Source organism: Bufo gargarizans, chromosome 8 (genome assembly GCF_014858855.1).
Source record: "Bufo gargarizans isolate SCDJY-AF-19 chromosome 8, ASM1485885v1, whole genome shotgun sequence".
Lineage (NCBI taxonomy): Eukaryota > Metazoa > Chordata > Amphibia > Anura > Bufonidae > Bufo > Bufo gargarizans.
Window position 1 is genome coordinate 67,050,449 of NC_058087.1, and position 15,190 is coordinate 67,065,638.

The 15,190-nt window shown below is 45.9% G+C and overlaps 1 protein-coding gene across 8 annotated transcripts in view; it reads right to left on the bottom strand.

Moving 5' to 3' along the window:
• Positions 1-15,190, bottom strand: part of LOC122945322 (microtubule-associated protein 2-like) — a 222,426-nt gene that overhangs the window by 56,761 nt on the left and 150,475 nt on the right. For all 8 annotated transcript variants that reach the window (XR_006391113.1, XR_006391112.1, XM_044304378.1 and 5 more), the window contains one exon: positions 13,233-13,316. The gene's annotated coding sequence lies outside the window, so the exon portion shown is untranslated. The remainder of the gene's footprint in view (positions 1-13,232; positions 13,317-15,190) is intronic.

The following is a 15,190-nucleotide window of genomic DNA, read 5'->3' on the forward strand; positions in this document are numbered from 1 at the left end:
CTACAGCACAGCTCCCCTTGACTAAGACTTTATAGCTGCTTTATATTCCTGCCAATCACTGTAATGCCAGTAATCAACATGGCTACGGAATTACAGTGAGTGGCAGTACTTACCTGCACGTTTATTGGCTGCATAGCAGTGAACAAACGTGCGGGGAGTAGACTCGAGCATCGCGCTCGAGCACACGCGGAATTCGCGATGTGCCGAGCATCGCGATGCTCGAGCCGAACTGGTGTTCGGCCGAGCATGCTCGATCAACACTAATTCACAGTACCCGGGAAGAGGCGATTCTCATCACTGCTTTACTAGCCAGCAATTAAATAGCTAGGGCTTAGTAAAGTGACTGCAATGCAGTATTTTAGCTCACTGGCCTCTGCAGTGAGACCTCTCGCTTGGTGAATGCTGAAATTAAAAATCATTATAGGGCACTATTAATACATTTTGGTAATCTACTCACCCAGGGCAAACAACTTGCATATATTACTCTTAAAATTAATGGGTTCTCTGTCCAGAAACAGTACACTCAGCAGCTGGGTGACTGAGCTAGGAGCAGAATACCTGCAGTCAAGCACCAAGTGTAACCTGAGTCTGATAGGTCATGAAATACAGCATGGGGCAGGAGGTTAGGATATAATGAGCTTAAGCAGTATACAAACACTATATACTATCCTACATACTGCTATATGTGCACCCAGACCCGGCTACATCATTATGCATTATAATTAGGGATGAGCGAACTCGAACTGTATAGTTCGGGTTCGTACCGAATTTTGGGGTGTCCGTGACACGGACCCGAACCCGGACATTTTCGTAAAAGTCCGGGTTCGGGTTCGGTGTTCGTCGCTTTCTTCGCGCTTTTGTGACGCTTTCTTGGCGCTTTTTGAAAGGCTGCAAAGCAGCCAATCAACAAGCGTCATACTACTTGCCCCAAGAGGCCATCACAGCCATGCCTACTATTGGCATGGCTGTGATTGGCCAGAGCACCATGTGACCCAGCCTCTATTTAAGCTGGAGTCACATAGCGCCGCCCGTCACTCTGCTCTGATTAGCGTAGGGAGAGGTTGCGGCTGCGACAGTAGGGCGAGATTAGGCAGATTAACTCCTCCAAAGGACTTGATTAACTGATCGATCTGCAGCTGTGGATCATTGAGCTGCTGATCCTCAATTGCTCACTGTTTTTAGGCTGCACAGACCGTTTGTCAGTCTCATTTTTCTGGGGTGATCGGCGGCCATTTTGTGTCTTGTGGTGCGCCAGCACAAGCTGCGACCAAGTGCATTTAACCCTCAATGGTGTGGTTGTTTTTTGGCTAAAGCCTACATCAGGGTGAAGCTGTCACACCAAGTGCATTTAACCAGCAATAGTCTGTTCATTTTTTGGCCATATACAAAATCAGGGGCAAGCTGCGCCTGTCACCAAGTGCATTTAACCCTCAATGGTGTGGTTGTTTTTTGGCTAAAGCCTACATCAGGGTGAAGCTGTCACACCAAGTGCATTTAACCAGCAATAGTCTGTTCATTTTTTGGCCATATACAAAATCAGGGGCAAGCTGCGCCTGTCACCAAGTGCATTTAACCCTCAATGGTGTGGTTGTTTTTTGGCTAAAGCCTACATCAGGGTGAAGCTGTCACACCAAGTGCATTTAACCAGCAATAGTCTGTTCATTTTTTGGCCATATACAAAATCAGGGGCAAGCTGCGCCTGTCACCAAGTGCATTTAACCCTCAATGGTGTGGTTGTTTTTTGGCTAAAGCCTACATCAGGGTGAAGCTGTCACACCAAGTGCATTTAACCAGCAATAGTCTGTTCATTTTTTGGCCATATACAAAATCAGGGGCAAGCTGCGCCTGTCACCAAGTGCATTTAACCCTCAATGGTGTGGTTGTTTTTTGGCTAAAGCCTACATCAGGGTGAAGCTGTCACACCAAGTGCATTTAACCAGCAATAGTCTGTTCATTTTTTGGCCATATCCCAGTCTAATTCTGTCACTAAATCCATACCGGTCACCCAGCGCCTAAATACTAGGCCTCAAATTTATATCCAGCTAAATCTGTCCCTAGTGCTGTAGCTGGGCGAGTTATTTAGTGTCCGTTCAAGCACATTTCTTGTTCTGGGTTGAAATACAATTCCCAATTTAGCAATTTCATAATTTAGTGGTTCCTGCTATATCAGAGCTATTTGAAATCTATCCCAAAAAGGGTATATAATATTGAAGGTGCACATTGGGTCATTCAGAATAACTTCACACACACCCGCTACTGTGTATTTCCAAGTCTAATTCTGTCACTAAACCCATACCTGTCACCCAGCGCCTAAATACTAGGCCTCAAATTTAAATCCCTCTAAATCTCTCGTTACCCACCGCTGTACTGTTGTTGCTGGGCAAGATATTTAGTGTCCGTCAAAGCACATTTTTTGTTCTGGGTTGAAGTACAATTCCCAATTTAGCAATTTCATAATTTAGTGGTTTCTGCTATATCAGAGCTATTTGAAATCTATCCCTAAAAGGGTATATAATATTGAAGGTGCACATAGGGTCATTCAGAATAACTTCACACACACCCGCTACTGTGTATTTCCAAGTCTAATTCTGTCACTAAATCCATACCGGTGACCCAGCGCCTAAATACTAGGCCTCAAATTTAATTCCCTCTAAATCTCTCGTTACCCACCGGTGTACTGTTGTTGCTGGGCAAGATATTTAGTGTCCGTCAAAGCACATTTTTTGTTCTGGGTTGAAGTACAATTCCAAATTTAGCAATTTCATAATTTAGTGGTTTCTGCTATATCAGAGCTATTTGAAATCTATCCCTAAAAGGGTATATAATATTGAAGGTGCACATAGGGTCATTCAGAATAACTTCACACACACCCGCTACTGTGTATTTCCAAGTCTAATTCTGTCACTAAACCCATACCTGTCACCCAGCGCCTAAATACTAGGCCTCAAATTTAAATCCCTCTAAATCTCTCGTTACCGTTGTCCTGTTGTAGCTGGGAAAGTTATTCAGTGCCCGTCAAAGCACATTTTTTGTTCTGGGTTGAAGTACAATTCCCAATTTAGCAATTTCATAATTTAGTGGTTTCTGCTATATCAGAGCTATTTGAAATCTATCCCTAAAAGGGTATATAATATTGAAGGTGCACATAGGGTCATTCAGAATAACTTCACACACACCCGCTACTGTGTATTTCCAAGTCTAATTCTGTCACTAAATCCATACCGGTGACCCAGCGCCTAAATACTAGGCCTCAAATTTAATTCCCTCTAAATCTCTCGTTACCCACCGGTGTACTGTTGTTGCTGGGCAAGATATTTAGTGTCCGTCAAAGCACATTTTTTGTTCTGGGTTGAAGTACAATTCCAAATTTAGCAATTTCATAATTTAGTGGTTTCTGCTATATCAGAGCTATTTGAAATCTATCCCTAAAAGGGTATATAATATTGAAGGTGCACATAGGGTCATTCAGAATAACTTCACACACACCCGCTACTGTGTATTTCCAAGTCTAATTCTGTCACTAAATCCATACCGGTGACCCAGCGCCTAAATACTAGGCCTCAAATTTAATTCCCTCTAAATCTCTCGTTACCCACCGGTGTACTGTTGTTGCTGGGCAAGATATTTAGTGTCCGTCAAAGCACATTTTTTGTTCTGGGTTGAAGTACAATTCCCAATTTAGCAATTTCATAATTTAGTGGTTTCTGCTATATCAGAGCTATTTGAAATCTATCCCTAAAAGGGTATATAATATTGAAGGTGCACATAGGGTCATTCAGAATAACTTCACACACACGCTTCTGTGCATTTCCAAGTCTAATTCTGTCACTAAATCCATACCGGTGACCCAGCGCCTAAATACTAGGCCTCAAATTTAAATCCCTCTAAATCTCTCGTTACCCACCGCTGTACTGTTGTTGCTGGGCAAGATATTTAGTGTCCGTCAAAGCACATTTTTTGTTCTGGGTTGAAGTACAATTCCCAATTTAGCAATTTCATAATTTAGTGGTTTCTGCTATATCAGAGCTATTTGAAATCTATCCCTAAAAGGGTATATAATATTGAAGGTGCACATAGGGTCATTCAGAATAACTTCACACACACGCTTCTGTGCATTTCCAAGTCTAATTCTGTCACTAAATCCATACCGGTCACCCAGCGCCTAAATACTAGGCCTCAAATTTAAATCCCTCTAAATCTCTCGTTACCCACCGCTGTACTGTTGTTGCTGGGCAAGATATTTAGTGTCCGTCAAAGCACATTTTTTGTTCTGGGTTGAAGTACAATTCCCAATTTAGCAATTTCATAATTTAGTGGTTTCTGCTATATCAGAGCTATTTGAAATCTATCCCTAAAAGGGTATATAATATTGAAGGTGCACATAGGGTCATTCAGAATAACTTCACACACACGCTTCTGTGCATTTCCAAGTCTAATTCTGTCACTAAATCCATACCGGTGACCCAGCGCCTAAATACTAGGCCTCAAATTTAAATCCCTCTAAATCTCTCGTTACCCACCGCTGTACTGTTGTTGCTGGGCAAGATATTTAGTGTCCGTCAAAGCACATTTTTTGTTCTGGGTTGAAGTACAATTCCCAATTTAGCAATTTCATAATTTAGTGGTTTCTGCTATATCAGAGCTATTTGAAATCTATCCCTAAAAGGGTATATAATATTGAAGGTGCACATAGGGTCATTCAGAATAACTTCACACACACGCTTCTGTGCATTTCCAAGTCTAATTCTGTCACTAAATCCATACCGGTCACCCAGCGCCTAAATACTAGGCCTCAAATTTAAATCCCTCTAAATCTCTCGTTACCCACCGCTGTACTGTTGTTGCTGGGCAAGATATTTAGTGTCCGTCAAAGCACATTTTTTGTTCTGGGTTGAAGTACAATTCCCAATTTAGCAATTTCATAATTTAGTGGTTTCTGCTATATCAGAGCTATTTGAAATCTATCCCTAAAAGGGTATATAATATTGAAGGTGCACATAGGGTCATTCAGAATAACTTCACACACACGCTTCTGTGCATTTCCAAGTCTAATTCTGTCACTAAATCCATACCGGTGACCCAGCGCCTAAATACTAGGCCTCAAATTTAAATCCCTCTAAATCTCTCGTTACCCACCGCTGTACTGTTGTTGCTGGGCAAGATATTTAGTGTCCGTCAAAGCACATTTTTTGTTCTGGGTTGAAGTACAATTCCCAATTTAGCAATTTCATAATTTAGTGGTTCCTGCTATATCAGAGCTATTTGAAATCTATCCCAAAAAGGGTATATAATATTGAAGGTGCACATTGGGTCATTCAGAATAACTTCACACACACCCGCTACTGTGTATTTTCAAGTCTAATTCTGTCACTAAACCCATACCTGTCACCCAGCGCCTAAATACTAGGCCTCAAATTTAAATCCCTCTAAATCTCTCGTTACCCACCGCTGTACTGTTGTTGCTGGGCAAGATATTTAGTGTCCGTCAAAGCACATTTTTTGTTCTGGGTTGAAGTACAATTCCCAATTTAGCAATTTCATAATTTAGTGGTTTCTGCTATATCAGAGCTATTTGAAATCTATCCCTAAAAGGGTATATAATATTGAAGGTGCACATAGGGTCATTCAGAATAACTTCACACACACGCTTCTGTGCATTTCCAAGTCTAATTCTGTCACTAAATCCATACCGGTGACCCAGCGCCTAAATACTAGGCCTCAAATTTAAATCCCTCTAAATCTCTCGTTACCCACCGCTGTACTGTTGTTGCTGGGCAAGATATTTAGTGTCCGTCAAAGCACATTTTTTGTTCTGGGTTGAAGTACAATTCCCAATTTAGCAATTTCATAATTTAGTGGTTTCTGCTATATCAGAGCTATTTGAAATCTATCCCTAAAAGGGTATATAATATTGAAGGTGCACATAGGGTCATTCAGAATAACTTCACACACACGCTTCTGTGCATTTCCAAGTCTAATTCTGTCACTAAATCCATACCGGTCACCCAGCGCCTAAATACTAGGCCTCAAATTTATATCCCGCTGAATTTGAATACAATACATTGGGCCAAATAATATATTTGTTGTTGTGGTGAACCATAACAATGAGAAAAACATCTAGTAAGGGACGCGGACGTGGACATGGTCGTGGTGGTGTTAGTGGACCCTCTGGTGCTGGGAGAGGACGTGGCCGTTCTGCCACATCCACACGTCCTAGTGTACCAACTACCTCAGGTCCCAGTAGCCGCCAGAATTTACAGCGATATATGGTGGGGCCCAATGCCGTTCTAAGGATGGTAAGGCCTGAGCAGGTACAGGCATTAGTCAATTGGGTGGCCGACAGTGGATCCAGCACGTTCACATTATCTCCCACCCAGTCTTCTGCAGAAAGCGCACAGATGGCGCCTGAAAACCAACCCCATCAGTCTGTCACATCACCCCCATGCATACCAGGGAAACTGTCTCAGCCTCAAGTTATGCAGCAGTCTCTTATGCTGTTTGAAGACTCCGCTGGCAGGGTTTCCCAAGGGCATCCACCTAGCCCTTCCCCAGCGGTGAAAGACATAGAATGCACTGACGCACAACCACTTATGTTTCCTGATGATGAGGACATGGGAATACCACCTCAGCATGTCTCTGATGATGACGAAACACAGGTGCCAACTGCTGCGTCTTTCTGCAGTGTGCAGACTGAACAGGAGGTCAGGGATCAAGACTGGGTGGAAGACGATGCAGGGGACGATGAGGTCCTAGACCCCACATGGAATGAAGGTCGTGCCACTGACTTTCACAGTTCGGAGGAAGAGGCAGTGGTGAGACCGAGCCAACAGCGTAGCAAAAGAGGGAGCAGTGGGCAAAAGCAGAACACCCGCCGCCAAGAGACTCCGCCTGCTACTGACCGCCGCCATCTGGGACCGAGCACCCCAAAGGCAGCTTCAAGGAGTTCCCTGGCATGGCACTTCTTCAAACAATGTGCTGACGACAAGACCCGAGTGGTTTGCACGCTGTGCCATCAGAGCCTGAAGCGAGGCATTAACGTTCTGAACCTGAGCACAACCTGCATGACCAGGCACCTGCATGCAAAGCATGAACTGCAGTGGAGTAAACACCTTAAAACCAAGGAAGTCACTCAGGCTCCCCCTGCTACCTCTTCTGCTGCTGCCGCCTCGGCCTATTCTGCTGCTGCCGCCTCGGCCTCTTCCTCCGCCTCTGGAGGAACGTTGGCACCTGCCGCCCAGCAAACAGGGGATGTACCACCAACACCACCACCACCACCTCCGTCACCAAGCGTCTCAACCATGTCACACGCCAGCGTTCAGCTCTCCATCTCACAAACATTTGATAGAAAGCGTAAATTCCCACCTAGCCACCCTCGATCCCTGGCCCTGAATGCCAGCATTTCTAAACTACTGGCCTATGAAATGCTGTCATTTAGGCTGGTGGACACAGACAGCTTCAAACAGCTCATGTCGCTTGCTGTCCCACAGTATGTTGTTCCCAGCCGGCACTACTTCTCCAAGAGAGCCGTGCCTTCCCTGCACAACCAAGTATCCGATAAAATCAAGTGTGCACTGCGCAACGCCATCTGTAGCAAGGTCCACCTAACCACAGATACGTGGACCAGTAAGCACGGCCAGGGACGCTATATCTCCCTAACTGCACACTGGGTAAATGTAGTGGCAGCTGGGCCCCAGGCGGAGAGCTGTTTGGCGCACGTCCTGCCGCCGCCAAGGATCGCAGGGCAACATTCTTTGCCTCCTGTTGCCACCTCCTCCTTCTCGGCTTCCTCCTCCTCTTCTTCCACCTGCTCATCCAGTCAGCCACACACCTTCACCACCAACTTCAGCACAGCCCGGGGTAAACGTCAGCAGGCCATTCTGAAACTCATATGTTTGGGGGACAGGCCCCACACCGCACAGGAGTTGTGGCGGGGTATTGAACAACAGACCGACGAGTGGTTGCTGCCGGTGAGCCTCAAGCCCGGCCTGGTGGTGTGTGATAATGGGCGAAATCTCGTTGCAGCTCTGGGACTAGCCAATTTGACGCACATCCCTTGCTTGGCGCATGTGCTGAATTTGGTGGTGCAGAAGTTCATTCACAACTACCCCGACATGTCAGAGCTGCTGCATAAAGTGCGGGCCGTCTGTTCGCGCTTCCGGCGTTCACATCCTGCCGCTGCTCGCCTGTCTGCGCTACAGCGTAACTTCGGCCTTCCCGCTCACCGCCTCATATGCGACGTGCCCACCAGGTGGAACTCCACCTTGCACATGCTGGACAGACTGTGCGAGCAGCAGCAGGCCATAGTGGAGTTTCAGCTGCAGCACGCACGGGTCAGTCGCACTACAGAACAGCACCACTTCACCACCAATGACTGGGCCTCCATGCGAGACCTGTGTGCCCTGTTGCGCTGTTTCGAGTACTCCACCAACATGGCCAGTGGCGATGACACCGTTATCAGCGTTACAATACCACTTCTATGTCTCCTTGAGAAAACACTTAGGGCGATGATGGAACAGGAGGTGGCCCAGGAGGAGGAGGAGGAGGATGAGGAAGAGGGGTCATTTTTAGCACTTTCAGGCCAGTCTCTTCGAAGTGACTCAGAGGGAGGTTTTTTGCAACAGCAGAGGCCAGGTACAAATGTGGCCAGCCAGGGCCCACTACTGGAGGACGAGGAGGACGAGGATGAGGAGGAGGTGGAGGAGGATGAGGATGAAGCATGGTCACAGCGGGGTGGCACCCAACGCAGCTCGGGTCCATCACTGGTGCGTGGCTGGGGGGAAAGGCAGGACGATGACGATACGCCTCCCACAGAGGACAGCTTGTCCTTACCCCTGGGCAGCCTGGCACACATGAGCGACTACATGCTGCAGTGCCTGCGCAACGACAGCAGAGTTGCCCACATTTTAACCTGTGCGGACTACTGGGTTGCCACCCTGCTGGATCCACGCTACAAAGACAATGTGCCCACCTTACTTCCTGCACTGGAGCGTGATAGGAAGATGCGCGAGTACAAGCGCACGTTGGTAGACGCGCTACTGAGAGCATTCCCAAATGTCACAGGGGAACAAGTGGAAGCCCAAGGCCAAGGCAGAGGAGGAGCAAGAGGTCGCCAAGGCAGCTGTGTCACGGCCAGCTCCTCTGAGGGCAGGGTTAGCATGGCAGAGATGTGGAAAACTTTTGTCAACACGCCACAGCTAACTGCACCACCACCTGATACGCAACGTGTTAGCAGGAGGCAACATTTCACTAACATGGTGGAACAGTACGTGTGCACACCCCTCCACGTACTGACTGATGGTTCGGCCCCATTCAACTTCTGGGTCTCTAAATTGTCCACGTGGCCAGAGCTAGCCTTTTATGCCTTGGAGGTGCTGGCCTGCCCGGCAGCCAGCGTTTTGTCTGAACGTGTATTCAGCACGGCAGGGGGCGTCATTACAGACAAACGCAGCCGCCTGTCTACAGCCAATGTGGACAAGCTGACGTTCATAAAAATGAACCAGGCATGGATCCCACAGGACCTGTCCGTCCCTTGTCCAGATTAGACATTAACTACCTCCCCATAACCATATATTATTGGACTCCAGGGCACTTCCTCATTCAATCCTATTTTTATTTTCATTTTACCATTATATTGCGATGCTACCCAAAGTTGAATGAACCTCTCCTCTGCCTGTGTGCTAGGCCTAAATATATGCCAATGGACTGTTGCAGTGGTGGCTGACATGAAGCCTGATTCTCTGCTATGACATGCAGACTAATTCTCTGCTGACATGAAGCCAGATTGTCTGTTACGGGACCTCTCTCCTCTGCCTGGGTGCTGGGCCTAAATTTATGACCATGGACTGTTGCAGTGGTGGCTGACGTGAAGCCTGATTCTCTGCTATGACATGCAGACTGATTCTCTGCTGACATGAAGCCAGATCGTCTGTTACGGGACCTCTCTGCTCTGCCTGTGTGCTAGGCCTAAATATATGCCAATGGACTGTTGCAGTGGTGGGTGACGTGAAGCCTCATTCTCTGCTATGACATGCAGACTGATTCTCTGCTGACATGAAGCCAGATTGTCTGTTACGGGACCTCTCTGCTCTGCCTGTGTGCTAGGCCTAAATATATGCCAATGGACTGTTGCAGTGGTGGGTGACGTGAAGCCTCATTCTCTGCTATGACATGCAGACTGATTCTCTGCTGTCATGAAGCCAGATTGTCTGTTACGGGACCTCTCTGCTCTGCCTGTGTGCTAGGCCTAAATATATGCCAATGGACTGTTGCAGTGGTGGGTGACGTGAAGCCTCATTCTCTGCTATGACATGCAGACTGATTCTCTGCTGACATGAAGCCAGATTGTCTGTTACGGGACCTCTCTGCTCTGCCTGTGTGCTAGGCCTAAATATATGCCAATGGACTGTTGCAGTGGTGGGTGACGTGAAGCCTCATTCTCTGCTATGACATGCAGACTGATTCTCTGCTGTCATGAAGCCAGATTGTCTGTTACGGGACCTCTCTGCTCTGCCTGTGTGCTAGGCCTAAATATATGCCAATGGACTGTTGCAGTGGTGGCTGACGTGAAGCCTCATTCTCTGCTATGACATGCAGACTAATTCTCTGCTGACATGAAGCCAGATTGTCTGTTACGGGACCTCTCTCCTCTGCCTGGGTGCTGGGCCTAAATTTATGACAATGGACTGTTGCAGTGGTGGCTGACGTGAAGCCTGATTCTCTGCTATGACATGCAGACTAATTCTCTGCTGACATGAAGCCAGATTGTCTGTTACGGGACCTCTCTCCTCTGCCTGGGTGCTGGGCCTAAATATATGCCAATGGACTGTTGCAGTGGTGGCTGACGTGAAGCCTCATTCTCTGCTATGACATGCAGACTAATTCTCTGCTGTCATGAAGCCAGATTGTCTGTTACGGGACCTCTCTGCTCTGCCTGTGTGCTAGGCCTAAATATATGCCAATGGACTGTTGCAGTGGTGGGTGACGTGAAGCCTCATTCTCTGCTATGACATGCAGACTGATTCTCTGCTGACATGAAGCCAGATTGTCTGTTACGGGACCTCTCTGCTCTGCCTGTGTGCTAGGCCTAAATATATGCCAATGGACTGTTGCAGTGGTGGGTGACGTGAAGCCTCATTCTCTGCTATGACATGCAGACTGATTCTCTGCTGACATGAAGCCAGATTCTCTGTTACGGGACCTCTCTCCTCTGCCTGTGTGTGTGCTGGGCCTAAATATATGCCAATGGACTGTTGCAGTGGTGGCTGACGTGAAGCCTCATTCTCTGCTATGACATGCAGACTAATTCTCTGCTGACATGAAGACAGATTCTCTGTTACGGGACCTCCCTCCTCTGCCTGGGTGCTGGGCCTAAATATATGCCAATGGACTGTTGCAGTGGTGGCTGACGTGAAGCCTCATTCTCTGCTATGACATGCAGACTGATTCTCTGCTGACATGAAGCCAGATTCTCTGTTACGGGACCTCTCTCCTCTGCCTGTGTGTGTGCTGGGCCTAAATATATGCCAATGGACTGTTGCAGTGGTGGCTGACGTGAAGCCTCATTCTCTGCTATGACATGCAGACTGATTCTCTGCTGACATGAAGCCAGATTCTCTGTTACGGGACCTCTCTCCTCTGCCTGTGTGTGTGCTGGGCCTAAATATATGCCAATGGACTGTTGCAGTGGTGGCTGACGTGAAGCCTCATTCTCTGCTATGACATGCAGACTAATTCTCTGCTGACATGAAGACAGATTCTCTGTTACGGGACCTCCCTCCTCTGCCTGGGTGCTGGGCCTAAATATATGCCAATGGACTGTTGCAGTGGTGGCTGACGTGAAGCCTCATTCTCTGCTATGACATGCAGACTGATTCTCTGCTGACATGAAGCCAGATTCTCTGTTACGGGACCTCTCTCCTCTGCCTGTGTGTGTGCTGGGCCTAAATATATGCCAATGGACTGTTGCAGTGGTGGCTGACGTGAAGCCTCATTCTCTGCTATGACATGCAGACTGATTCTCTGCTGACATGAAGCCAGATTCTCTGTTACGGGACCTCTCTCCTCTGCCTGTGTGTGTGCTGGGCCTAAATATATGCCAATGGACTGTTGCAGTGGTGGCTGACGTGAAGCCTCATTCTCTGCTATGACATGCAGACTAATTCTCTGCTGACATGAAGACAGATTCTCTGTTACGGGACCTCCCTCCTCTGCCTGGGTGCTGGGCCTAAATATATGCCAATGGACTGTTGCAGTGGTGGCTGACGTGAAGCCTCATTCTCTGCTATGACATGCAGACTAATTCTCTGCTGACATGAAGACAGATTCTCTGTTACGGGACCTCTCTCCTCTGCCTGGGTGCCGGGGCCTAAATATCTGAGAATGGACTGTTCCAGTGGTGGGTGACGGGAAGCCAGATTCTCTGCTATGGAACCTCTCTCCAATTGATTTTGGTTAATTTTTATTTATTTAATTTTTATTTTAATTAATTTCCCTATCCACATTTGTTTGCAGGGGATTTACCTACATGTTGCTGCCTTTTGCAGCCCTCTAGCTCTTTCCTGGGCTGTTTTACAGCCTTTTTAGTGCCGAAAAGTTCGGGTCCCCATTGACTTCAATGGGGTTCGGGTTCGGGACGAAGTTCGGATCGGGTTCGGATCCCGAACCCGAACATTTCCGGGATGTTCGGCCGAACTTCTCGAACCCGAACATCCAGGTGTTCGCTCAACTCTAATTATAATGCTTTGTATTTTATCGTTGTGGCTGTGCATTCCAGCAAGGTATGGTTGGCATTAGTTGGCAGCAACAGGGCTAACCCCCCTGTTCCTTCCCTCTTGGTAGGAGTGGGCTGGTCCCACTTCCTGCCAGGAGGAGGAGTTCCTGTCTAGTTAGAGAGAGGAGACGAAGTACATGCCAGAGCTCCTACTCCTAGGAACCAACTATTCTTCTTCTGTGAGGCCAAAACTCCAGAGAGATCTGAAGAGTCTCTCAACTCTTTTTCATGGACAAGTCCATATCGTAGTCTCAGCAAAGCAGGTTGCATACCTAAACACGGCAAAGTGCTAGTTTTTACTAAGATTCCTTGTTTTACAAGTATCCAGCATGTGATACAAGTAATTGAAATCCAAAGCATAATAAAAAATAAAAAAAAACACATGCAGTGGTTTGTATAGAGTAGTAGTGTGATATATAATAGACAGTGACCTAAATATTACATGTACAAGTCATCAGCTTACCCCTTGTGGTAGTCAGGGTCCTCCTTATTCTTGAAGAGCAAATATCTGTTAGATTGTAGATCAGAATCACGTCACCTAGCAAAACTAAAATGAGAAATAACTTTTATCAACTCTGTTGTAGGATTCATAGGCATTCATCTTAACAGTACCTGATGTATATCATAATCAGTGTTGCCAACAGCTCATAAATTCCTGGACAGTCTGTAGAAATAGGGGACTTTTTTTTAGGCTGGTGGTACTTGAACAGGATTGTAATTCTCAGCATTATAGAGCTCATAGTAAATGCTGACAATGGGCATTAGTATCTGACCTATAGACATGTATGACTTATAATCTTTATAGTTAATTATGATTTTCTTAATTTGCTAGTAAAAAAATGATGGCTGTTTGAAATTTTGGGATAAATTGTGCATTAAAAAAATGTACATTTAGATTGGCAACCCTGATCATAACAGAGCTTTGTACAGTATCCATATATCCATATGAAAAAGAGTTTGAATTTAAAAATATTCAAGTTAAATCTTTTCCTGATTGCTTTCTCCAGATAGTAATAGCTCAATTTTTATACGTTCATAGTGTCAACATCCCCCATACATCAATGAATGCATACTATGGTGTCCATGATCCATCAAACGGGTCATCTCATTACAAATGAGTGAGTAGATCATGTAGGATATGAAAGTGTTACCCCCAAGATCCCAAGACCTGGCCCTAGATACCTTTTTGAATGGTAGACAACCTACGTACACCCACAAACCACTGCCTTATGAGCACTATATGCACAGTCGCTGGAATAACTAAGATTTTCTCATCTGCCTGGAAATGCCTGTTTCTGTCAGTATGTACAGAATGTTAGAAGAATGTCACTGATTGCCATACATGTCCAACCAGATGCCCTGTAAGACTCTCACTTCCAAATATACATACATTGCAAAGTTGAGAAAAAAACAAAGTAACAAAAACAAAATGAATAATTAAAACCAGGGAATGTCTGTGATGCTAGAATACACTAGCATAGTGTTGTGTTTTGGGGGCCAGAAACTGATTTTTGACCTTCAGACTGGCCCACAAGAAGTTCCTCCACTGGACCAAGGTTTTAACATATAATAGTCCTCCAAAGTCCAGCTGAAGACAACCATACTTGGAGATGATTTTAGAGCAACAAGAGTCTATTTCTTAAAGGGGTTGTCCTACGACAGGCACTTATCTCATAACCATAGTATAGGAGATAAGCATCTGACCGTTCGTCATCTGATCACAAGAATGGGGTTCTCTGTTCCCACATTTGAATGAAGCGGCAGTCACACATGCACACTGCCACTCCATCCAACTCTGTGGGACTGCCATAGATGGATGAAGATAGTGCTTGGCTATCCTGTGTAAAGGGGAAAAGTATTTACATTGCGATGAGGATATGCCCTATGTTCACAATGATAATAGCGACGTTTATGATGTACATGGTGTTCGCAGATGGAGGGTTGGTTATCAGAAGTATTTTCTCTGCTTGGCCCAAAGAACACCAGTCCATCACTGCATGTAGTAGTCTTTAGAGGATACCTTTCAACTCTTAAAACAGTCTAGTACTTTAGTATTTAAATTTTTTTTTATTTTTTTATTATTCATTTAGTTTCAGTATTTACTACAGTATATAACAATAACCAGGTCTTTATTGTATAGTAAAATTAAGTCAGTCTTGTGTCTGATTCTTGCTTAGTGATCCCACCTTAATTTCAGGCCATATGCGAAAGCTACAAGAGATTAGCAAACAAATATATATTTTAACTATAAATTTATCGAAGTGGGAATTTCTGGGGAAAAAAGAGAAGTGTTGATCAATGACATGCAATCCAGTACAGAGTCATAGCGCAACTCTGGAGGAGCAAGCACAAGGCAGGATGTACTGGAGACAGCCTGAACATTTGCAGCAACATTTACAACTTTATTTGCATGTGCAATAA